Here is a 27,012-nt window from a genome sequence, read left to right as displayed (position 1 = left end):
TGTAAAACACAATGATGAATGGAAAACACTTCTTCTCCATTCATCATAATGACTTAGGCCTTTTTTGTGTGTTGTAAAATATTTGAGAATATTGTTTTTATACTCAGAACACACAAATACACGGTAACAAATATATTTTATTTTTCCCACAAAAACATTGTACACAGTGTACATCCCAACCAACACAAAGTTGTACATACAGTGGTCTACATACAAAACAACAGAAGAATTGACTGTATACAGTTACAGTAAAAAAAAAAAAAAAAAAAAAAAAATGTTGGCATCCATTGCTCCATTGAAGAGCTCACCTGTTGCCCTTTTATGCTAAAGCTCTGATTGCTAATTGTAAAACTGTGTGACGGGTGTTTGCCCATGTGATGAGTCAGTGTGCATATTTGAATGGCAATGTGTTCCTTGTGAAAACAAGAGATTTTCTGCATGAAAATTGTGCCAAAAGCAGAGAATTGTGTGTAGTGTTTTGAAAAAGTGTGTTTTAGACCTGCAATTTGAGTGTAAAGCAGGAATTGTGCTTGTAGTTTAGCAGAATTGGTTCAGGGGGTTGGTGAATGAGTTACATGTTGTGGTCATTGTGTCTCAAGTACCAGTATTTGTGTGTAAACAATTGAGAAAAACTGTAATAAAAAAATAAAATAAAAAAATGGAATGGAGGGCTTGAAATGTTCAACTTTCAACCTGAAAAGATTTTTATTTTTAATAACAATTTAAAGTCAATTTAAATTTAAGTATCATTTTAAATACAATGCATGTGATCCTAAGTAATATCTCAATAAACAGCTCCAATTGTTCAAATTCTGTGTATTTCTTGGGGTGACTCATTCCTTTCTTGGTGAAACAGACATCATTAAAATGACATCTGACAAAACCAAACAATGTCTGTTTGCACTATTGTCAAATGAAATGTAAAGCTTATCAGCTTTCAGCTTTCTCTGTCACTAACAAAATTCATATTTCTCGCTTTATATTCATAACGTTTCTAGTGGCCCATACTGTGTGGCCTGTACAGGGCAGGAAAAGGTAGGTGTTTCTTTGAAAAGGGCAAAAATGCAAGCAAGGCCACCTCTGAGTGGTGTATGTGTGTGTGTGTGTGTGTGTGTGTGTGTTTGTTTTAGTGAGAGTGTGCGTGTTTGGGGGTGGGTGGGGGGTAAAAGTCCCTTTGAGCTGAAGATTATTGGTACGCCACAATTTACAAGAGATATGCCGTCATTAGAGCTATAGTTGGTGAAGGACCAAACCACTGGGTAAATCTGCCATGAAATACTAAACTGAGGCAATAAAACCTGAGCATTTGCAAGAAAATGGAAACAGATGAGGGGCCATAAAGGATAGTTGATGAATGTATGTGTATGTGTATGTGTATGAGAAAAAAAGAGAGAAAGGAATGTGAACGGTTAGAAAGAGAATATGCATTTGAATACTTGTGTGAGTGAGTTAGCTTGTGTTAGCTTGTGTTATATCCAAAATCCTTGTCCTTCTGGGCACATTTTTGGTCTCCATGAGAACAGCTTATAAATCATACTAAGTGATAAGTTTTGATAATCTAAAAATGCGGAAAGTTTCCTGTGGTGGGTAGTTTTAGGGATAGGGGATAGAATATACAGTATAAAAATCATTGTCTATGGAATGTCCCCATAAAACATGGAAACCAAACATGTTTGTGTGTGTGTGTGTGTGTGTGTGTGTGTGTGTGTGTGTGTGTGTGTGTGTGTGTGTGTGTGTCTAAACTATGGTATAAAAGACTTTGTGAGTGCCACAAAGCCAAATGGAAATGTTTGCCAAAACCAGCAACATTTTTGCACAGAGACACTAGTAAAGGGAAGGCATGGGATTGTGGAGGACATCCACTAGACAGCCCTACCACCTAAATTTACCTCTTATACAACATCAGTAAATGCAAAATATTAACCTTATTAATTTATATATATATATATATATATATATATATATATATATACATACATACATACATACATACATATATAATATTTAACACACTAATGTATTTAAAAAGATATAGCAAAAACAGTCTCAAATGAGAACATTATGTTGTCAGTTCTCAGACATACACAATTGCGCTTTAGTGTATTTATTGCAAAGTTTTCTTGAGGTTATGGTGTCTTGTTTCCACTCCACTGAAATGGATGTTTTTTTTTTCTCTCTATCATCTCTTTTTTTTTTTTTTTTTAGTTTGAGCACTTATTTCCAGTTGGTGGTTCTTGTGTAACATGTCATTTAATAATTTCTGAGTGGGTTTAGTTCCTGTATGGTGTCCCCAGTACACTCACACTGATACAAGTTTCTGCAAAAGAATCTAATTGTAAATTGAACATATGCAATATTATTTTTACACCTGTTATAAATCTGACTTTTTTCCAGTACCATTATTAACAAAATTTGGTTACACTTTATTTTAAGCTGTCTTTGTTACACTGTAATTATACACTTAAAGGGGACCTATTATGCCCCTTTTCACAAGATGTAAAATAAGTCTCTGATGTCCCCAGAGTGTGTATGTGAAGTTTTAGCTCAAAATACCCAACAGATCATTTTTTACAGCATGTTTAAATTGTCACTTTTTGGTGCTCAGAAAAATGCGCTGTTTTAGTGTGTGCCCTTTAAATGCAAATAAGCTGCTGCTGCACGGCACAGGGGGCGGAGCTTCATGAGCTCGTGTCGCGCTCAGTCTCGGGAGTCAGGACAATTTTATCTCACAGAATGATGATAATATCAGAAACTCTCAGTAACGGTGTTCATTTCGACCTGGAGTCGGACAATAATGCCTACAGAGTCAGAGTGCTGTATGGAGATGGAACAGGTATAGTTTAGTTTAATTACGGTTATAACGTATTTGTCATCTGTATGTATCCACTATTAATAGCCTACAAGTCTGCTGTTTCGGACCAGGTCCGAATGATGATCAAAAATATACTGATGAGTTTAATAAAGTTTATTGTACATCACACAAAAGATGAAGCGTCAGTTTTACTCCAGAAAATCACCGTAAGAGCTGAGTAAACACAATATAAGAATTGCTTAAGTACATAAATGAATTTCGGTAGAGTTGAGGGAGCATTTTCTTTGAAAACAAAATAATTCCACCTCGTCTTCAGCGGCTGCCTCAGATTTCGGGAGTAAATAGAGAGAGAGCTATGTGGATTAATACATCCAGCCACACAACACCTACAACGCTTGGGAGACATTCTCATCAGTGCAGCAATGGCGGATGTGTCCAACTCGCTGTGAACTCGATCAGGGCGGGTCTATGTTAAAACGGCAGTGTCTGTCAACACTTGTGGGCGGGGCCTGTGGCTTTAGTGACGTCACTAAAGCATTCTGAAAACAGGTCGTTGGAAGACACTGCTGATGATTTATGGGGATTAATAAAAAAGGAGTGAGTGGATTTGTATCACTATTGGGTGGTTGTGTACACACACTGCCAACACACAGCATACAAAAGTAAATTTTGCATAATAGGTCCCCTTTAAGTACTGAAGTGACAAACTTTGGACACTTCCAGTTCTTGATTATTATTAGATGAGCTATGTTCGATGCCATTGTAATATACTTTGTAACCACACAGTTGAGCGTCGTAATAAAATGAGATGACACGCAGCCAGCAAAGTTGCAGTAAAAAAAAACAAAAAAAACGTACAGTTCGAGCGTCAAATACGCACGGGGACAGCGAGGATCAGCTTCAAGAGAGAGTGAGACAAAGACATCTATCATGTAGCTTATCACATCATATGAAGTTTAAAATATTTAAATAGACATATCAAGTAGTAATTAATGTATATGAATCTTAGTTGATTATAGTCTATTAGAGCTGGTTTGGTTGCTGAGAGACGGAGACGCGCAGAGACGGCAATTAATTGTGTGATTTGTGATCGTGCTGTGCTTATTCCATTCATTCGAGTATCATATTATACAAGGCTTAACTCATTTAAATATACATACAGTAATATACGACATCATATCGTAGAACATGTATGATGTAGTAGCCTATTTGAGTTGATATTACTCTTGCCAAGTTCTGATTTCTGAGAGATGCACGCACGGATTTACATTAGTTTAATTTTTACTCTCAGTCATTCACTTCACTCATTATTGCATAGAGATTTATCACTATTACATATATATATATATATATATATATATATATATATATATATATATACAGTATATATATATATATATATATATATGCACACATGGGCACAATGCTCATAAAGAGCCACTGTAAGGCTCTTAGAGTATGACCAGTCCATTAAAGGGATAGTTGACCCAAAAATGAAAATTCTTTCATCATTTGCTCACCCTCAAGTTGTTCCAAACCTGTATGAATATCTTTCTTCTGCTGAACACAAAAGAAGATATTTTGAACATTTTCTGTAAATATTTTCTGTAACCAAATAGTTGATGGGTCCACATTCACTTCCATAGTATTTTATTTATTTTTTTCTTCTTCTATACAAGAGATGTCAAAGAGGTCCATCAACTCTTTGGTTACCAACATTCTTCAAAATATCTTATTATGTGTTCATCAGAAGAAAGAAATTAATTCAGGTTTAGAACAATTTGAGGGTGAGTAAACGATGACAGAGTTTTCATTTTTTGGGTGAACCATCCCTTTAAGAACAGGTATTAGCCTGTACATAAATAGATTTGTTTTCATCCTAAAGTGTCACAAACTTTCATAAAAAAAGCTTGTATTCTATTATTTTTATCTATTAAGTGTATAAACAATTTCTGTTTGTTTAAGCAACATATGTGCAGCTAAATTAAGTCTTTGTTTGAGAAGATGATAGTTAAGGGAAGGTGGGTTACAATTACATGTCCAATATGGCTAAGCCACGCCCCCTCCACTCACTCGAACAAACAGTCAACATTCAGTAACAGGCGCTATAGCGGTAGCTGTCACAGTAGGAGACATTTCACAGGAGGCAATTGATGATTTTTGGAGACAGAAAGATTATATATCATCTCGAAGTCACCAAAACTTAACTAGACATTGGAGGGTTATATTAATAATTTAATTGTTGCGAAGGTCGATGAAAAGCTTCAGCTCCAGACAAAGATTTACAGGTCACAGTGTACACGTTATAGTTTGGTGCTATTTCGCTTCAAACGCTCGCTTTATACGCTCGTCCTATTCGCTTTGGACGCGCGAATGGATTCAAAATGTTCAAGCGTCGAACTAGACGTGATACGCACGAATTTGACGCTCTATTCGCGTTTGGTGTGAACGCAGCATAATGAACAGGCTGCGATGTCAAGATTGCAATGCTGGAATGAGTGTGTGTATCAGAGAGAGAGAGAGGCGCGGGCGCAATCGAACAGTGGAAACATAAAAACATACTCCATTTTGTTCATACAGGACATCATTACAACTGCAAAGTGTTTAGCCTACTTATATTTGTGTAAAACACAACATTGTGTCTGGCTATTTACAGATACGTTAATGAAGCTAAGTGACATGATGTACAACGCAGCTAGAAGCTAGGCTAACGTTAGCCTAACGTTATGTTAGAGATGTTAAAGATAACGTTGAAATACGTTGTTGACTTACCTTAGAACAGATGTAGACATCCTTGTTTAATTGCGTTTAGTTGGTGTTGTGGTCTACCGCATAACTTAATCCAGAGCAGACACTTATCTCGGTTGAAATGTGGCTTGGGAAAGGGTAAAAAATACACACCGTCGCCCAGCCTCTCAGGATACCTAGTGTTGGAGTTGCATGTACCCCATGCACACCGTTTGACCATTTTAAGCTTAAAATGACAAGAAAAAACATATAAAAACGAATGAAAACTGACTAACTGCAATGCATTTCAATAGACGTGGAAGCAGAGAATGTCCGAGTGTATGGGTTAGCTATGCGCACTGTGATTGGCTCATCGCATTTGGGGGCGTGGCTTAGCCATAGGTCAATTAAGTCTGTGCTTCACCAATGGAAGAGTCCTTGGCAAAATTATGTTTCCAAAGTGAATCCTTCTGTGTTAATTATTGAAACCATACTTGAGGAAATGTTTTGCTGTTTTCTATAGCAAAGACTAACCATAGTTAATAGACAGGCAGTTTAAGGGTTAACCCAACAGAGTGATATTTAATGTCCCTGTTGGATTTAAGAGCCTATAGGCTAGAAAAGCCCAGGTTACAGTCTCATTGTGTCCTATGCTGACTTAAGTGAATTTGAATTTTTTAATGAATGGTTCAATATCCAATTCATTAAAGTGGCTGTTTTATTTGATGCATTTTCTGTAGGCAACTGGAGAGAAATGAATTGCAAGCTTAATGTTTATTGGAAGGGATGAGAGTCTGACCCTTTCTTGATAGGATCAGAGTCACAGAAGCTCTACTCAGTGTGTCCCTAAGCAACCGACATTTTGGTCGATTCTTGGCTTACCCCTTTGCTGGGGAAAGAAAGTGATAGAAAAATAGAACGCCATTGCAGTATTTTATTTTGGATTGTCAACTTGGATTGTCTTCTTCTTCTTCTTCTTCTTCTTCTCTATATAATATATATTAATCTATGACATTTAAGATTAATAGAGCAATTGAATGGATAGCTACTATTTCACTCACACTCACACATATACTGTATGTACACAATAGGTATATGCATTCTGATTCTAAAAGTTCTGTTTACACCACTTTCACTACCTCTTCCAATCTGTTCGAACTTTAATTCAGAACAAGCTCAATTGATCAATTGAGTTTTTTACACAAAATATTTTCATTTGGATTGAGCCACCAATTTGATTACTAATGTATTATTTGGCTGCATGTAAACATTAACAGTGGAACACATTTTTTAGTTCCCCATATGTGAAACACAAATTTAACAAAAATTGAGGGATATGAGACTTGAGTCAGAGATAATAGGCAAAAGAGGAAGGGAGAATCAGATATGTGAACTGAATGTGTGTCAATAGAGTTTTGATTGTCTGACATCGGCTGGAGACATGCCAGATGTCAAGGAATGGTGTTGTTGTACACTGAGGGCACAGCCACAGTCCGAAAGTATTGATTTCCCTGCTTGTAGGAAGCCAGCAACTGTCATGTGGAGAGGCCTGACCTTGGAACAGCCAAGACAACTATTCCCCAATTCCCAGCAGCCTGACTGAAGCTCAGAGCAATGTAGTCAAGACAACAACACAGCTCTGCTTTATGGCAAAGAGCGTGGGCTCATCTCACAGTAGAGAATGAATGAAGCGAGAGAGAGAGAGAGAGAGAGAGAGAGAGAGAGAGAGAGAGAGAGAGAGAGAACAGTCCACGCTATCCAGTTCCCCTGAGCTCTTCATGGGCAGCCTTGAGTCTAGTTATCACAAGGTTTGAAATGACAGTAGCTTGACTTAGATTTCCCTCTAGAGACTCAAATCTGGTCTATAACTCTGAGACAGACAGAAAGAGAGAGTGAGATGATGGAGGGAGAGGTGTATGAGAGAGAGAGAGAGCTAGGTTAGGAGGTAGAGGATGTACGACAAAAATGATTCATGTGGGAATGTGAAGTTGAATAAGACACAGCCCTGACACCTGCAGCCCTTCCTATAGACTCATCAAGAGGACACAAACTCTGCCTTCAGTACTTCAGAATACTGTTCATTTCACTATGTCATTTCGATGACATTGAGTATACATATACATTACTCCAATTACTACAGTTCTTTCAGTACATCATCGGCAACCAATTAAGGCATTTACAATGAACCTGTACTCCACTTCAGATGGCACTTCCTGTGTGCTTCCATTCACCCATTAAGTGCCTGAAATTGTACAATGACAATGGTCTTAAATTGTACAACAATAACTGCACCTGGAATATGTCCTTCTCTTAGCTCCCCCATTACTGCCCTCCTGGCAATGTGTTGTGTTTTTTTTGTAACTTTATAAAAGCTTTACTAGTCTTTTGATGATGGACAACGCCTGGTAAGCAGGATATTCCTTTCTATTCATTGTGGGCACTTGCATTTTCCCACTGCTTCACAAGTCGCAGAATTGATCGAATTATCTCTTGATCTTTGTGATGGCCACTAGCCTGGCTAACGTCAGACCTCGTCTCATTGAGACGTGGTCTGGGAACCACATGTTCATTTTCTCGTATTTGAGGCGTGGTTTACGAATGCCCAGAGCCGTTTATTGGGCGCTACGAATGTCTATCAAATGCGCCTGTACGTAGCTCATAGCCAATCGTTTCAATTATTCCAGATGACGTATGTAGAGCGACAGAAATTTGACGAGGAAGAAGACGAAATAAACTTGCGTTCTAAACTACTTAGAAGCTCTATGGTGTTTTAAGCCCCCAATGGCTCCTTAGAGGCAGCTTACCCTACCCTCAACCTTAAACCTACCCATCCCCTCGCTGCCTGGAAGGCGCCGTTGGGGGCTTAAAACACCAAACACCTACTTAGAACACTATCTAAGGCTGCATCGAAAGGTAACTTCGCGTCTGATGCCATGTTTGATCCATAGATATAAACAAATTGCTTCGGTGTGTCGCATAGACGTCGTCATCGTCTTGCTGCTCCCTCCCCGTTCTGTGATTGGTTCCCTTTTTGAGGGTAAAATCTGGTCTATGGTGTCCAGGCTGCCTAGCAGCGTGAATAAAACCGGCAGCATGGGGAAACCCAGGCTAGATGGCCACTGCTTCCATGTTTTTCAGCATTACAGCCTACTCCTACCGATAGTGATTCTTCGTCTTTTGCTCCCCCTCCTTGTATTTCCTTTTTTTCTTTGAAGGAGTATTTTTTTTAATTAAGAAAGTTTTACACAAAGAAATTAAGAGGAATATGAGAAATATGATGTCAGTCAAAGCTTTATTCTATATAAAGCAGGGCATCATGAGCATTGCTATGTATACATAATAATAACAATAATAATAATTTTCTTCATAAAGTGACAAAAACACATAACATACAAAATATAGACACAACATATCAATGGAGTCAACATATTTATAATGTCCAGCAGTCTCTGCTTGAGTGATGAAACAAAATTTGATGACCCATAGCTCCCACACCAGAGAACAAGGATAAATCAAACGGTGGGACGTCAGTACTGAACGCGAAAGTTCGACACACAGATGTTCAGGGGAGAGAGCTTGCAGCATACCAGTGCAATGCAGCAGCCAGCTGCATACCAGCATGAACCACCAGCAATGAATGAAAATATGGTAATAAAATAATAATCTAGAAGAAACATAGACAAAAAGACACAACACAAAAGATAAACAAACAGCTTCTGTGTGAAACAGCAGCAGTCAGTAAACAAACTTCATACACCCACACCGAAAACTGAATGCATAAAATAAATAAAAAATACTGGTACTTCTGTTACTATTGGAATGAGTCTGAGTCCTCATTCTGTTTCCCCTCTTCATTCTGTTCAGAGATGTTGGAGTACTTGGCTGATGAGCAAATTAAGGGCTCTAAGGATTACGTGGATAGAGAGAGAAAGAGAGATGGTGGCTTATCTGGTAGGTCCTGGTGGAGCTTAGCTCAGCATCATGACCAAGACTAAAGAAGAGAGATTTTAAAGACACAGAGGCTCATTCTCAAATCCCAACCTGTGTTCACTGGGTTGGGGAGGATACTTTAAAAATAAGTTTCACTCAGAAATTGCTAGTGAATTTCACAAACAATTACAAAGAAATGGCAAGTAACACATTAAATTAAACATGAAAGTGTGGATCTAAATGCAAGCTGTTTATTGCACAGAAACCCATGATCAAAGATAATCCCTCCAAGGAAGACATACATCCAAACAGTAAAATAATCCACAGGCAAACAAGACAGGAATACAAGGAAGAGTAGATACATACAATGACGACAACCACTGACTGAAACAAGGGGCTATATATACACAGAAAAGCTAACAAGGTAACATCCTAACAAGGGGAGGATATTAACTGTCAAGTTAACACACGAGGGTAACCATAGAAAATAACCAAGGGAACTAGGCAAACACAAGGGTGAAGCACATACACAACATAAGCAGGAAACACACTTCAAAATAAAAGTCCTTAACACAGAGAACCACAAGACTGGGATCATGACAGAACCCGCCACTTAAGGAGCGGATTCCAGATGCTCCACAGGAAACAACAGTCCAGGGTGATGGATTGGAGGCAGAACAGGGGGAGGAATGGAGGGCCAGGACCATGGAGTGGAAGCAGGACTTGAGACTGAGGCGGATCGGGGATCCAGGGCAGAGCAGGTGGCCAGGGTAGAGCAGACAATGCAAGTGGCCAGGGCAGAGCAGGTAGTGCAAGTGGCCAGGGTGGCGCAGGCTGGGTAGGTGGCCAGGATGGGGCAGACTGAACAGGTAACCATCTCAACAGAGCAGAGGCAGTGCAGGCAGGACCCTCAAGTGTGGCATCTGAGGCCATAACAGAACATTCAAAGAGTTCAGAACTGGCATCCACATTCATAACAAGACTGGCAGGGCATTTGGAAATGACATCCAGAGTCGTAACAGGAATGGCAGGGCATTCAACATCCACCGTCATAACAGGACACACTGGAGTCAACACAGGACTGTGCTCAGGGGTTGGAGCGGGTTCTTGACGGTACACTGGAACAGGCTCTGGAGTGAACTCAGACTGGAGCAGGCTCATGGACTGGAGCGGGCTCTGTAGCTGGTACTTCCGCCTTGATTAGAGCCGAGTCAGTATGTTGCCTAAACACACAAAATGGCCACTGCCATAACAGGGAGCACTGAAAATTGAAAAACAGCCCCTGAGACAGACAGCACTGCAGGTGACAGGAAATCAACTGCTCTTGCCAAAATCAGTAGTGGGTCTGTCAAACTGGAGATCAGCCTCAGACGCCCTTGAAACACCTGGGTGTCTTCAAGTACAATGTTCATGGCGACCGAGAACACTGATGTGGGGTCCGTGACAGCTGATGACTTTGGCGTGACATCTATGACGGCTGGAGGCTCTGGCACGGCGGCAATCTTGGCTGGAGGCTCTGGCGTGGCGGCATTCTTGGCTGGAGACTCAGGCGTGGCGGCCACAGGATCTATAGGCATGTAGCCTTTTTAGAGGAGAGTTAGTAACTTAGTACTGCTTAGACAACAATGCAATTTTCAACAAGTCTGCAAAAGATCCTTGAGGATCATCACAGAAGTGTTGCGATTTAAGTGGTTCATTGAGGCTAGTCCGATAAAAAACTATGAGTGACTTTTCTGGGAAATCGGTTTGATGGACAAGGTTCAGGAAGTCTTGAGTGTGATTCTCTAAGGAGAGGACGGCCTGACGGAGGAGGAGGAGACAAACTCCAGGCGGTAAAACTGCTGCTAGATCCATCAGTGTTGGTCGGTCATTCTGTAACAGTGGCTCAGAGACAAGGAGAAGTGAAGATTTAAATGCAAGCAGTTTATTGCACAGAAACCCATGATCAAAAATAACCCATCCAAGGAAGACATAAATCCAAAGGCAAACAAGACAGTAATACAAGGAAAAGTAGATACATACAATGACCCACAACCACTAACTGAAACAAGGGGCTGTATATACACAGCAAAGTTAACAAGGGAACATGCTAACAAGGGGAGGAGATTAATAAGTAACACGTGACGGTAAACATTGAAACTAACAAGGGAATTAGGCAAACACAAGGGTGAAGCACAGACACAGCAGAAGGAGGAAACACGTTTCACAATAAAAGTCCTTAAAACAGAGAACCACAAGACTGGGATCGTGACAGCCATTAAACATGCAAAGATTTGTAAATAACTAAATATATACGAACATACATACATAGTTACATACATAAATATATTATTTTTCTTTAAAAATGTATACGTAATTCATTCTGTTTGGAATTTAGTGTGGCATCAAAGTATTTCAGGAGAGCTATAGAATGGTGAGACATGAAAAATGTATCCTAAAAGCAGCGAATGTGTAAAAGCTTTGCTGTCATCCCTACCTTGTCATTGACCTTGTTTACCAACACTGACATAGATCTGCTATCTCAATTTGCACTCAGTGCTAGAGTGTGGTCATGTTGGTCTGAATTATGCATGATGTGCTACAGCAAATGTGTGTCACCAGCTGCCTAAACTATTTCACACATTGATAAATTTGTTAAGAAGCAGAAATATTGGTGTCTGTGACACTGCTGCTTCCCCTGGGGAAGGCAAGCCGTCATAAGTTGGCAGAATACACTGCAGCGGGCTGGCAGACATAGGTTGCCTGGCAAACAGAAATGGGTCATTTGCATGGTTCCTGCCCCACCATTTGTCTTTAAATGAGTGCACTTCACACACTAATGATTCCACAACAGAGCTACCCATGTCTCTGCAGACCAGAACTCTAAGTTCCACTTAGAACAGATTATTAGGCTGTGGCACAGGCTTAAAAGCCTCGGGGGGGGGGGGGGGGGGGGGGGGGGGGGGGGGGGACTCAAGGAATACTGAAGTCAGTGGAGCACTGCTCTACACACAAACACTCTTTCCATCTCAGCTGAATCTTCCTTTTCCCTGACTCCAGCAGTGACTTGTTTTTCTCTCTCTAGTTTTTCACTACCAGGAAATTGCATTGTAAGTTTCTTCAAAGGGCTGGAGAAGTATTGTCTGCATGTACTGTATACATTTATCTCAAGGAGTTTGTAGCTTAAAACAATGTCTGGGTGGTTTTCTGACTTGCGTTCATCCCCCACCAGTTATTTAAGAGGAACTCTATAGTAATTCAGCCCAGTATTGCAGTCAGAATAAACATATTTTCACTCTCAATATCACTTTTTATCAAAGTATTAAGAGCAATCAGAATTTTCTCTTCTGGAGATTTGATTGAAGTCTTATTATTATATACAGGGTATTAGGGCCGGCACCACGACGGGGCAAAAGGGAGCATTGCCCCCTCAGATCTGATTTATACCCCTCAATTTCAATTTGCCCCAACAAGGTTGATTTTAACCCTTTATCACATACAATCACACTGGTGTGATAAGAACACCACAACTCAAATGTGCTCTCATGCTTTGGCTGGTGCTGAGCCAGAGACGGATTCACTCAGTGCTTATCATATATCACAACTATTCAGTGTTTTATTCATATCAGAAAGGCCTACACATTGTGTAGGAAACTATAAAGTTTACTCTATTCTTCTCCCAGTTCACTGGCCACTTACATGTATTTCGGGAAACATGGATGAATTTACATGATGTAAAAATCAAAAAAAGTAAAAACTAAATAAAAGCGAAACATCTGTCATAGAGTGTGGCTGCTGATAATGGATTTGCAGTTACTCAAATTGGAGATGGAGTTTAGAATGAAAAACACCTCAGAGTCTAAAGGGAGAGGATTTTCAGTTGGGACATAATTTAATATGTGAAATGCAGGCTGTTTTCAGTGGAAATCGAAATGCACTGGATTACTGTCAGGTGTATTACATGTAATGATTATCTTTTTTTCTCTCCTTTTTTTTAAATACAGTTTTCTTGATTAAAATTTTTAGCTTCACTGCCTGTCTAATTAATTACTGGGGCCATTCTGAGCAGAGCTGCTGCTCTAATTAGTCTGAAACGGGCACTGATGCTGATCATTCTGTATGTTACAGCTGTCACTGGCCTCTCCCTCAGGTTCCCCATGTTAAGCATACGCACATACTGATACAAGACTACCATGAGGCAGAGCTGCCCCAATTGTCCAGTGACCTCTTGCTGAATTGCTAATCAAGCAATATGTGACATGAAACAATGTTGCTACCAAATAGAATGAACAAAAGAAACAAATAAGAGAAAGCAGTGGGTTCATCCTCTCATTTAGACACATTCACGTATCATCTTCTAGATAAAACTCTCTGTTCCATGTGCCTTCTATGTACACGTGCAGATTTGACCTTTGTGAAAAAAGTACGAATTACACATACTCTTAAAAAAAAGAAAAATACAATTATTACAGAAATAATGTTTGTGTGAACTAAATGTAATGTTTTCAGACAATTAATTGCATGTCAGTTGCAATTAAATGAAAATGTAGTTAAAATGTATGCAATTTATATAAAATAATTATACATATTTATATTATACATCTTTATATAAGTTCATACTTATTTCTGTTGAAACATGGGTAAAGTGTACGGTCAAATGTTCAGACAAGCATTTATGACAAACTAAAATATAACTTAATGTCATTTTTAATTAATCCTGTGTGTATTTAAATATTTTAGTAATTACACATTCATAATGAAAGTCGCAATTTAGTACCATACATTTAAAATATATACATTTTAAATGTGATATTACACATTTATATATGTATACTTGTATGTATATATGTATACTTTACATGTGCTTTAATATGTTAGTCAACAGATTCATATTATATTAACTGAAAGAACAGTTTATTAAAATTAAAGTACACTACAAATGGTAATTCAATACATTTAAGCACATCTCTTTCAGCACACTTCTTCTTTTTTTTTCTTGCACAAAAGCTGTTGACTCACAAGCAATCTCCAATGGCTTCCTCACAAGCACTCTCTGATTGTCTTTGTAAGGTTAATAATGCACTTTTAAAAACCTTGAACCAGGGAACACTGATATAGATTCATGAATTAAGCTCGACAAAAGAAAAGAAAAGAAAAGAAAAGAAAAGAAAAGAAAAGAAAAGAAAAGAAAAGAAAAGAAAAGAAAAGAAAAGAAAAGAAAAAGAAAAGAATAATAATAAAAACCCAATATTTATTAAAAAGGCACAAGCTACGGTTGAAGTTATAGCTCAGTTATAGCCATAGCTATTTCATCTGCTCCTTTCATCTTGCCTCTCTACATAATGAATATCATAGGGGACTTGACTAAGGCCCACAGCTAATTGTGATGTTCCTGCTGAAAAATCTAGCATTGCTGGTCACCAGCAAAAGTATGTTTTGCATGCTGGGGCCATGGGATGGTGGTTGCTGGTTTGCTTATCACCAGCATGGGAAGCAGAAGTGTTGGTGGGGCAGCTACACTTAGTTTTACTTGAGAACAGCATGGGCCTCATTTATAAAATGTTGCATAGAAACGTTCCTACATTTGATCTTTGATTTTTCTAAAATGCGTATGTGTAATTTAGAGAACGAAAATATGTGTATAATTGTGTATAATAATCTAACGCTCTCTTCCAGAAGTAAAAGTTGTAAATCACCAATGATCTAGAAATTGTATGCAGCTGAATGGTTTCCAATCTTGTAAATGTCGCCTAATTAATTACATGAACATATAGAAGAGCACCAGTCAACGTCCAAATCCTTTACTTCAAAATGGTGAGCGGCAAGAAGTGCTAATATTTCTAAATACTGTACCTGCAGTATTCCGACTTTCTGCCACAAGGAAAAGTGTGTACGTCTGCTCAGACCCTGACGTGACTCTAAGCACTTTTCCACATCAAAGGTCGTTTTAATAAATATGAACATTGGTGTGGGTTTTAGCGCACACACACTCTAAGATCAAATCTGTGCATACGCACTCTTTATAAATGAGGCCCCAACACTATGCTGGTTAAAGCATTACACCAGCTCTAACCAGCCTAGACCAGCCTAGACCAATATGGAATTAATACTGCTTTATGCTGGATTTTTCAGCAGAGGTAATGCATGCTTCAGTAAATAAACAAGTCAAAATAATACCACACATGGATACTAGTTATAATATTTCATATGTTGAGGAAACATTTTGAGGCACAATTTGCAGTGGAAGTGTGCTACACAAAGGCTGTCTAGATAGGTAATTAATAGTTTGTTTGTTTGTTTGTTTGTACATGATGAGCACTACAAACTAATAGGTGTAAACTTTATCCAATAAATGTTATTTATGAAAGTAATGATTTTTACTTGTAAAAGACAAAAACAAGGCCTTGTTTGTTGAAATCATGTTGTATTTCAACAATCTCAAAGTGCTTTGTTCAATCAACATTGCAAAAGTCCACTAAAACATCCAAAAATATAAAGGTTAAAAATGCAAATGAGGCCTTGGGTTATTATTTTCCAAAGCATGTTTCTGACATTTTGTCGACATGAGTAATTAATTTAGTCCCTTTTTTGGGTAAGTCCAAAGAGCCCAATTAGCATGCCTAATGTTGCTGCATCGTGTAAAAAAACATTGGTTTTTAATACCTGGAGAATAGTTAAATGACTTCCCTTCATTATTCAAATGTCTATGCAAAGTCGCCACATGGGGATGGCACAAACACGATAATCATGCAAAAAACATGAATGGAGAAAACTGAGAGAGAGAGAGAAAAAAAAAAAACTAGACTTCTAGACACCACACACTTCCAAGCAATTTCTTCTCTTTCGTCCCCCATACAATAAAAACCCCATGATCCTATAATCATTAGCCAATAGGCGACAATTTTTTTTCTTTTCTCTTCCTTTCTGTTTTATTGCAGTTTTATCTTGGTGCTTGGCTTGATGTTTTAAATTGTGTTATGGTGAATGTTGTACACCTTATAATGTCAGCTAGACCTGACACAGTTATGTTGCACATAAATGTATTTGCTAGTTTGAATATGCTTGCTGCTTATAAACTACACATGTGCTTAGAGTAAGATTATAGTCAATTTGATAATTAGATGAAAACAAGTTGCAATTAGCAGGAAAGCATGCAGATATTTAAAAAAAAAAAAAAAAAAAATGTTACAAGCAAACAATCTAGAGCAGGAACTTGATGCCAGAAGCCAAGATATGGTGTTGAGGGACAATTATTGTTTATTTTAATATGATTGGACACTTTTGTGTGCTGTTTGTAAGTTTCACAGTTAATATTTGTTTTTTAATGAGGGCGATAGAACCCTATTAAAAGCAGTGAAAGCAGCATTTGGCTGTGCTATCCACTTCATATTGCCCTACAAAGTAAATATTACAAAGAGGTAACACATGTTGAGGTATGCTCAAAATTCAGCACATGCTGAGGTCTTGGATTTGAGGCAGACCCACAGCGTCAAAAGAATGTGTCCTTCCCAAATCATTGTGGCTAAGTGAAACCTTTTCACCAAGGGAAATTTGCTCTTCCAAGATTTTTTAGAGCTATAAGTAAACACATAAATAAGGAGAGAGTGGAGTCTAATGACTGCTTGTGTTAATTCACTTGTGTGTGTACACAAGAACGAGGGATTGTGAATGTGTTAAGCCATACATGTGTGCGCACAAGAAAAAAAAAAAAGAAAAAAAAAAGTTTGTTTTGTTTTTCCCTTACCTCAGCACATCTGAGAGAGGTTTTTGGAACTGCAGAGCCCTGTCAAAACAAAGATGGCCAAAAGAGGCTGGAGAGGGACAGGGGCCTGAGAAAGAAGGAGCCACTGAGAAGGCAGCTGGAAACATAGAGCGTGTGGTTTCCCCCTGAGTACAGCTGCATTCACATGTGTCTGACTTTCTTACTTTCTTACTCTTGGTATCAGTCTTTCTTACTCTCTTTTTTCTACTGTTCTCTTGTTCACTCTCAGAGGAGACTGTCACAGCTGGTTGTACTTACAGCCTTCTGCGGTAACGTGTGTGTTTCATTATCCTTGGACGTGTGTTTTGCACCAGTTCTAGTCATGTTATTGTTAGGATGTGGTAAAATTATAAATATGGGATGCAGATTGGGGGAGGGTGGAAGTTGCAGTCGATGCTGGGTTGGGGGGTGGAGGGGGGAGGGTGTATTTGTGACTCGTTAACTCTGGGCCACTGCTTGTTCTCATGACTGTGTGGCAATAAAAGGTCTGCCACAATTTGTTGTGCTAATGACTTAATACTGCACAGCCTAGAAGACGTACAAACATCCGTCAATAGCTTTATAATTGCATTGGGCCATCTTAGTCAAATGAAGTGGACCATTGTAGGATCCAGGGAGTAGGGTGGTAATTTTGTTGGGTCGATTGCAGGATGGCAATCAAACCCTTGGCAAACATTCCCTGTTGTACATGTGCAAAACAACTCCATAATACATCAAAAAAAAAAAAAAAAAAATCCTCTGGTTTGGAAAATGGCAAAATCAAACAAAACTCATTAATCCTTAAAAAAAACATTTAAAGTAGACAAAAGTAATTTGTCTACTGCAAAATCAATTTTAAAGATAATATTGGTACTGTAATATTGGTATAAAATAGTGAATAAAAGCACAGTCGTCTTGCAGTGAATGACCTGTGACAGGCAGATGGCCTCTTCTCCTCTTCATCCCCTCTCTATCTCTGAACTTTGTTTGGCCTGATAAAAGTGAGTGTGATGGACTTTTATTGAGTCTCCCTCCCTCTGTATTCATGCACACACATACACACATTTCAGTATACATAGACCAGAGCATGGTGGAGTGGGAGGGACAGTCTCACAGTTGTCACTGTGGTCATGTAGGAGTGCAAGTGAGATCACGATGAGTTTCTATCCATATTATTTTTCTTTCTTCATTACTCTTTTCATTCCTTTCCTATAACAATCTGATGCAATTTATGCTAATGAAGAAATACAGTCTTAAAGGAGCTAGGGGCAGCTGTCAGAAGTTGGCATTGCATCATGCAGACCCAGGTAATGCACACAGAGAAATAGGCATTTTTATTACTGTAGATATTACAGCAATGTTGACTGTGGGCAAAATAAAATAAAATATAAAAAAAATATATAATAAAATAAATAAATTACTTAGCATTGTTGTCTTGTGTTACAGTAAAAAAAGCTATATATATATATATATATATATATATATATATATATATATATATATACAGTGCTATGCATAAGTGAATACACCCATGCTAAAGTTGACTAAAAAGAGGAATAAAAAATCATATTTTGGAAATTGAACTTAATGCCTTAATTAAAAAAATTAGGAAAAATCCAACCTTTAAGGACACCAATTTTCTTTGTGAATGAATAATGTATCGTAAACAAATAAATGTTCTTCCTTAAAATACATGGTGCATAAGTGAGTACACCCCTATGTTAAATTCCCATAGAGGCAGGCAGATTTTTATTTTTAAGTATTTATTTTATTTTATTTTTTTGGATACTATGCATCCTGATAAAGTTCCCTTGGCCTTTGGAATTAAAATAGCCCCACATCATCACATAGCCTTCACCATACCTAGAGATTGGCATGATTTTATTTCAGTTAGCCTAAAAGCTAGTTTGATTTGCATTGAGAGATGATCTTATGGAAAGTACCCCATGCCAATCTCTAGGTATGGTGAAGGCTATGTGATGATGTGGGGCTATTTTAATTCCAAAGGCCAAGGGAACTTTATCAGGATGCATAGTATCCTATATATATATGTATAGGTAGAGCTCAGAAAGACTAATTTTGGAAATGGAACAAGGAAGACGGGTTTTGATGGGAACTGATGTTGATGAAAACCTGTGGCCTGATGCTAGAGAGAGGAAGGATTAGCCCCTCAATTATTTTTTCGAATTACAGTATGTACTTTTAGTTTCTACCTTTTTTTTTCTCATTACTGTAATTCCGTAAATTACTACAGACTATTGAAGCAAACTGCTAATTTTCATTTACCTTAAAGAATTATGTTCTAAAAATTTAAATAAATCATGTGAAAGAATGTCACTCTTTTCTTTGAAGAAAATATTACTTTGTATGAAGTCACTGAAATTGTTCAAACTGTAAAGATGAAAAGTTTGTATTTTCTGTATTGGTGTTTGATGCTAGTGTTTTTACTCTCAGTGTGTTCTGAGTGACAGTGTGTGTTATCTCAGTGAGGGTTGTGCATAATGTTTGGCTGCACTGAGCCTGTTTTGAGCCATGTGTTAAGAGTTGTGTTGCTTGGAATGAGTTTTGCAGGTAATGTGAACTGTTTAGCTCAGGTGACTGTTGGTAGTGCAGACTGTAGTTAGAGTTTTGCACATGTAGCTCCAGTTGTGCTCACTGTTGTTTAGCAATCGGAAAAAACTGTAAGATATATTAAACAATTGTTCTTTTGCATTAAGTGTGTTTTGAGATTGTTTATATAGAGTGTATAGAAGAAAAAATATCAGAATATATTCTTGAAGACCCAGGGGTCTTGTCTGTATGTCTACACATCCTTGCTGGTCCTGTGTAGTCAATATGTAGTTGTCCCCTCCTTCTGGGGTCAACCTGGGTGCAAAATGCTTGTACTCTGACTAATGCTCCTACTGTGATGGTATGAGGAGATCCACATTTACACAGAAAAAAACATTAGACAGTTGTTTTGCTCTTTGTCAGTTGTGTGGAGACTTGTTTTATTCAATTATAAAGTGCCTGTGTTTGCAAAACTGTGTGTGTGTGTGTGTGTGTGTGTGCGTGCGTGTGTGTGTGTGTGTGTGTGTGTGTGTGTGTGTGTGTGTGTGTGTGTGTGTGTGTGTGTTATTAGACTTTTGTTCTTTGTCCATTTTACTCTAGTCTTGGTTGCTATCCCACACAATCTTTTGTTGGGTAATCAGAGCAGGTGGCAAAGCCTGCTGGGAATGAGTCTTTATCAGCAGAAGACTGATAAGAGTCGAGGAAAAGACTCAAAACATTCAGAGTGTGCTACAAACCTCTCTGTTTGATTTGTGACAGTTTGTATGTAATATATACAGTAGGCTATGTCATAAGACATACATGTAAATACATGTTTAGCTTGCACATGTTGGAATGTAACAGTAAATAGGTTACAAAGAGTGGAGTAAAGGTTTGTGATGTTATCCAGTATTTTTAAATTTGTTTAGAAATACTTTCCATTTTGTGTGAGGGTAAGAAATCTAGAGAAAAACTCCTGGAACTTTGAAAAGTGGTCAGCTTGAAACTTTGTAAGTGAAACTTTGTAAGTGAACAGTTAGTATAATTTGAAAAAGAATCAACTTCCTGGTATTTGGAGGAAAATTTGTTCTTCAGACTTACAGGCACTGAGTTACTAATGGTTTGCGTCTTTAAAAACATGTGCAACATAGTCAACTAACATAGTCTGCTGGGGATTGTCTTTGAAACACAGCATAAAAACACGCAGCATCTTTAGAGTATTTGCAGGTTTCCTACCATGAATTTGCAATTTTAGATGTGTCATACACACAAAATACATGTTAACAGATATGTATGTTTTATGGACAGGCCGTTTGCAGTGAACTCTGATTCATCATGTACTGCTTTTTACTGTGCCGCTTGTATTATTATTTACAGGTAATACATTGAACATTTAAGAAAATAATTTGCACATATTTCAAGTGTATAACAAACAAATAGCCTATCTATTAAGTTATGTAAAAAATATATAGTGAAATTACAAAATAAAAAAATAACAGAATCAAATCAATTAACTAACTACATTGTTACCATATTTACACTTATAATACAGAGCAAAATATAACTCTATAAGAAAAACAATTTATATCCCCATGTTTCAGTTTTTTTAAACACTACTTTTTAACTGGTGGTTCCCTTGTTCAGGTTATATGTGTCTCTCTTGAGCACCCTTTTCAAATCCATGTACTTATTTAAATATGTAATGAACACACACACACACACACACAAATGTTGAGTCTTGTTGGCTCATAGCACAAGTCTCCATTGACCTCAGGATGCACCTCAACCCACGGATGAGATTGAAAACAGAACAAAGTGAACAAATTAGTAACAGTGTAAAACTGTGATTGTGCTGTACAATATCAAAAAATATTATAGTTAATCATAAAATAATTAGAATTTATGTGCGATAAATATACATAATAAATATAATTAGATTGAATATTTGCTAAAATAACTTGTAATTTACTATTTATATGTGATATCACTAATATCAGTATTATGCCATTTTGCTAAATTTGCCAAACAATTCAACTGAAACGCATTGAACCTGCCTCACTTTAACAAATTCTAAAAGTTGCTTTGTTAATATTACAGTTCTCAAAGAGCTTTCACCGTGTTTTTTGCTAAACATTTTTTTTTTTTTTTTTTTTTAAGAGAATAATCATGCATTTTTTTATCTTTAGCATTTTGCATGTTAACATTGACCTACACCGTCTGAAAGGAAGTGCACACACGCAAAGCAGCTCTCCTGAGTACTCGGGAGAGGTATGTGGATTGGCGTTGTCCAAAGAAGGCCTGTCCACCATCTGGCCCAGGAATGTGCAGCCCCAATCAAAAGAACTGACAGAGGTCTTTCTTTGTCTGAATGCTCTGTGCCTCCAGATAGCTATAAAACACCTGGATCAATCAGCGGGTGACAGCACAGAGACAACGAGAGAGAGAAAGAAGATCAGTCGCTGGCAGAAGCGGCTCACCTCCCTCCCTTGTCCTCCTGAGGCGGCTGCATGCCCCCTCCCTGTACCCCTCTATCCAGCACTTTGAACACAGTTATATCTCTGGATACTGCAGCAGGCTGTCACTGGTTTGATCTCTGTCAGCTGAGTCTTTGAGAGGAGTTCACAGGGCCCTCAGTGGTCCAAGCAACAATTGCCTTGGACTTCTCTTTGTCTCTCTCTTCCGTTCAATGTCCACTCTGCCCTGCCTTCAATCTGATTGATGCTCACTGTGCTTCATGTTTAGCTGGACATATCTGCACTGATGTGAATAGCAAAGCAGAATTATTAGTGATTTGAAAGAATAAACTCGCTGACTAGAACAGGCTGCGTCATACCTATAGCCAAAAAGGATGTTTTTGCGTAAGTCTCATTTTATTATTAGCTACATTACAGTTTTTTACAGTCGCTAGCACACATTTATCAATACTTAGGTCACTTTTTCAAAACTCTTCACACAGTTCTCCTAACCAACTTTCAGCTCGGCACAGCAGTTCATTTCACATTCAAAATGCACTAAAACTACCAAATCACTTCATACATGTCTCAAATCAACACATTCTTCCACAACACTAGCAAAGGTTGACAGCCAACAAACACACTTTGTCACCCACAAAACAATGACCTAAAAAACATTAACAACATGTAGCATTATATAATGTTTTCTTGTGTAAAACAAGGACACATCTCTGTTTATAATTCACTGCAATATATGTTACTGGAATGAATCAGACATGATGCGGAATGCTTAAATATATTTTATGTCTTTTATTTTTATTTTTTATTTTTTTGCAGTGAGTAATTCCAAAATACAAGAAGTTGTATATACACCATCCACTGATACAGATACAATAGTAATGCTAATCTACTCGGTCTTCTCCATTTGGCCACAGGTTCTCATCCTGTTTACATCACATGTTTACATCACAATACAAAACTATTCAGCAGTTGTCTCCTTTTGTAATGAAATTGAAAGAGTAACACCTGTGTAGATGTTCATCTACAATGAGAATCAGCTGTGGTTGGTCCAATTGTCCAATTGTTTTTATAGCATTTAATTTTAAGATTTAAAATATATTTCATTAAAATATTACTGTAGAAATGGAGCAAATTGCTGTCTTATTCAGTTTTGTATTATGTTATTGTTTTGAACATAAGTTTAATGATAAATGATTACTGTGATAAATGATCCACAGTTTAGCCCACGTATACTTCTGTTGTGCTCACTGTGTGAAGAGTTTTGAAAAAGTGACCTAAGTATTGATAAATGTGTCCTAGCGACTGTAAAAAACTGTAATGTAAAATACTGGTAGGAGTGTTTAGAAACAAACACTATAAACATAGCTATAGGCTATTTTAATTCCCCTCACTCCACAATAAATCCTTTCAATTTAATGGTATTCAAAACAGAACAAGAATGAAAAATGAAAGTAGCTATAGGCTAAACATATTTAAAGTGAAACTGAAACAGAAATCGGTGTTGGGCTCACGTAGACTACCTCGCTCATTCGGCACAAATCCAAATGTTTCTATATTCGCAATATTTCTGGATGCTGTCTGTTTTAATGTAACTTTGTACTTCACTCACGTTCCAATATCCACATAAAACATCATCCTTCTCATCAGGGGCGGTTCTAGAGGCGGGGCCACAGGCCCTGGCCCCTGCTGAAATCTGATTGGCCCCTGATTGGCCCCCGTTCCTAGCGGTGGGGAAAAAAAATCGATTCTTAGATGCATCGCGATGCGGACGTGGACGATTCTGAATCAATTCACAAATGTCAAAAATCGATTTTCTAAAAAATATATATATTTTTTTCCTAATAACGTAATATTGACAGAACGCAAAAGGCGGAACTCTAGCGGACGTGTAGTGCGCGGACAGTCTGTGGCGTGCACATAACAGAGACGCGCACATAACAGACGCATGATGGCTGAGCGCCAAATTCGAACGGCACCCTCGCTAACGTATGGAAAATTGGCAATTTCATTGTTACCTATTTAGTATTTTTTGTATGAGAGCTGCTGGGGTAAATGAACATCCCTTGTAAAAAAAACACATTAGTCAATATTTCAATACATTTTATACTAAATATGTTTGGTTCTAAAATAAAATTCTATGGTCCAAAGTTCATGTAATATATATCCTACAATTATAATAGAAAACAGAGAAGACCAAAGTGATAGTTAATTTCTAGTCAGACTGGACAGTGGGAAAAGTTCTAGACTATTTAAAAAATTTATATTTAAAATGATTTCCCCCCCAAAAAATATAAATAAATATATGTCTGAGAAGACCAGTAGGATATCTCTCAGAGATTCAGCTGAAATGTTACAGTAAATATACAGCTGTAACATAAGGCTGGTATATAGCCTGCGCCACGATAACAAGATTCAGGCCTCAGGTCAGGCCTCAGACTGTTTCACTACAATAATATCACAGTTGGCAATACAATCCCATTGAGTAAAACATAGAAGGGCCAAAGCCTGGAGACAATTCAGCCATATTCATTATTTATTTAACCATCCGTATGCATCTTATGTGTATAATGACACAACAATATTCATCATCCACTCAATGATATGGTATCATTTTCTTTTAAGGAAACCATATTATATATTGTTATAAATGTAAAATAATTAATGGAAAAGAGAGTTGCATTACAAAGAAAGAAAGAAAGAAAGAAAGAAAGAAAGAAAGAAAGAAAGAAAGAAAGAAAGAAAGAAAGAAAGAAAGAAAGAAAGAAAGAAAGAAAGAAAGAAAGAAAGAAAGAAAGAAAGAAAGTGTTGATTTTAATGTACAGGGTGGGCCATTTATATGGATACACCGTAATAACATGGGAATGGTTGGTGATATTAAAGTCCTGTTAGTGGCACATTAGTATATGTGAGGGGGCAAACTCCTCAAGATGGGTGATACTCCTCACATATACTAATGTGCCACAAACAGGACTTTAATATCACCAACCATTCCCATGTTATTACGGTGTATCCATATAAATGGCCCACCCTGTATTTATAATAAATTACACTAGCTAAATCTTTTTAGTGCCATCACATTAATTAAAAACTTTTATTTACTTTGACAAAATTGTCATTCTACTCTGCTTAGAGAGTTAAAATATGTGTACCTCTCTAAAGTTGTACATACATAAAAGGGTTCACATTTTAGATACTGCCAGTGCGTTGATATTGTTTTAGTGTCAATCCAAATGCACAAATGCATACACTTTACAAATGAATACACACTTTACGCATATATATATATGCAGACGAATGGGATGCTGGTCTTGCGTGCATACAGAGAAATCTCAATAAAACCAATTCTAATTATTTTTTATTTTTTTTGCTGCTTAATAAAGCCTTTCATGGTCCACTGCCTGTTTTTATTTGTTACATGTTTTCCTTCATACCTTGCCTGTACATTTATGGCAGGATATCGACAGCGTTTTGAAAGCTAAGCCTTGAATAAGATCAAATCTTGTGGGTGGCAGAGAGTACAAGATGCTTTTAGTGTTTGCCAGCGACCTGGCGTCAGCAAAGTTGGTCTGTGTGTGTGTGTGTGTGTGTGTGTCTGTGTGTGTGTGTGTGTGTGTGTGTGTGTGTGTGTATGTGTGTGTGTGTGTGTGTGTGTGTGTGTGCGCGCGCTATGGTGTAAATGTTAGAAACACAGGAATCAATAGAGGTGGTTGAATAATGCTTTAGAATCTGAGCTACAGGTTTGGCCTATAATCATACATTATTTTTTTTGTTATCCTCATAGTATAACGGAGTGAGGTTTGCTTTAGGAGCTGTTCTATACTGCACTGACAGCACTGACACCGCTGAGCTGTTAATTGACCTCCTAATTGAGCTCTTAATTATTTAATTAAACAATTAACTATCACATAAGTTGTCAGACCCCACATTTTATGTTTCCATCTCTGAAATTGCATGTAAGTATTATAATTCAGGACTGACAAAGAAAAAAGAACACAACACTTCAGCACTGGCAACCGCACTAATGAAAGTTCAGCGTGTTTAGACCAAATGCACATAAGTCAGCCTGGCTTGTAAACTGATGTCATAGCAGCAGCGATTTTGTTTAAATTATTGATTCAGATAAAAATTTTTCTGCAAATAGGCGATTTTAAATGACCCAACCAAATCAGGCAGCTACTGAACTGAATTTAGCAATGCTATTCCTAACATGTAACATACATATACAAATTGATTATTTTTTTCCCCATCATATAATGTAACTGTTATTGCTCATTTATTTAATTATTTTTTCTTGTTTTTTTTTATTATTTCCTGAGCATTTTAATATTTGCATGTGCTATATCACAGATAACAGCATTTTTGATTAACTATTCTGATGAACCACAGAAGGCTTAATGTAATATCTACAGTAGGATTTATCACTTATAATTAATTATTAACGTAATGGGTAACATGGACTACATACAAAGGGCACAGCAAAATCACATAAAAATGCAGTTACGCAATGTTGAAAAAGATAAGAATCAGGAAGACGAAAAAAAAAAAGATTTCACTTTTAAATTCATCTAATGAAAGACCTAGACAGCAGAGGTGTGAGAGAACATGAACAATGCGGCCTCCCCACCTTTCCTCTCTTCCTGCCGGAGTCTTTTCTGTGCCGTGAGTGATTAAGGAGATGTCTTATCACACAATGCCATTGTGTTGTCCTGCCAGGCTGACTGTCTCGTTGGGACACTTAACCCCTCATCGCTAAAAGCTTTTAGGGTCAGATCCGGTTCAGTCTCCACATCAAGTAATGGCGGCTTTTGTCAAAACAAAGG

The 27,012-nt window shown here is 37.6% G+C and overlaps 1 protein-coding gene across 4 annotated transcripts in view; it reads left to right on the top strand.

Annotated features, from left to right (window-relative positions):
• The window catches only part of bnc2 (basonuclin zinc finger protein 2), a 252,884-nt gene that overhangs the window by 142,844 nt on the left and 83,028 nt on the right, over nt 1-27,012 (top strand). The window lies entirely within an intron of this gene.

This window comes from Rutilus rutilus (assembly GCF_951802725.1).
Source record: "Rutilus rutilus genome assembly, chromosome: 2".
Classification (NCBI taxonomy): domain Eukaryota; kingdom Metazoa; phylum Chordata; class Actinopteri; order Cypriniformes; family Leuciscidae; genus Rutilus; species Rutilus rutilus.
This window is presented reverse-complemented; position numbering and strand designations above follow the sequence as displayed.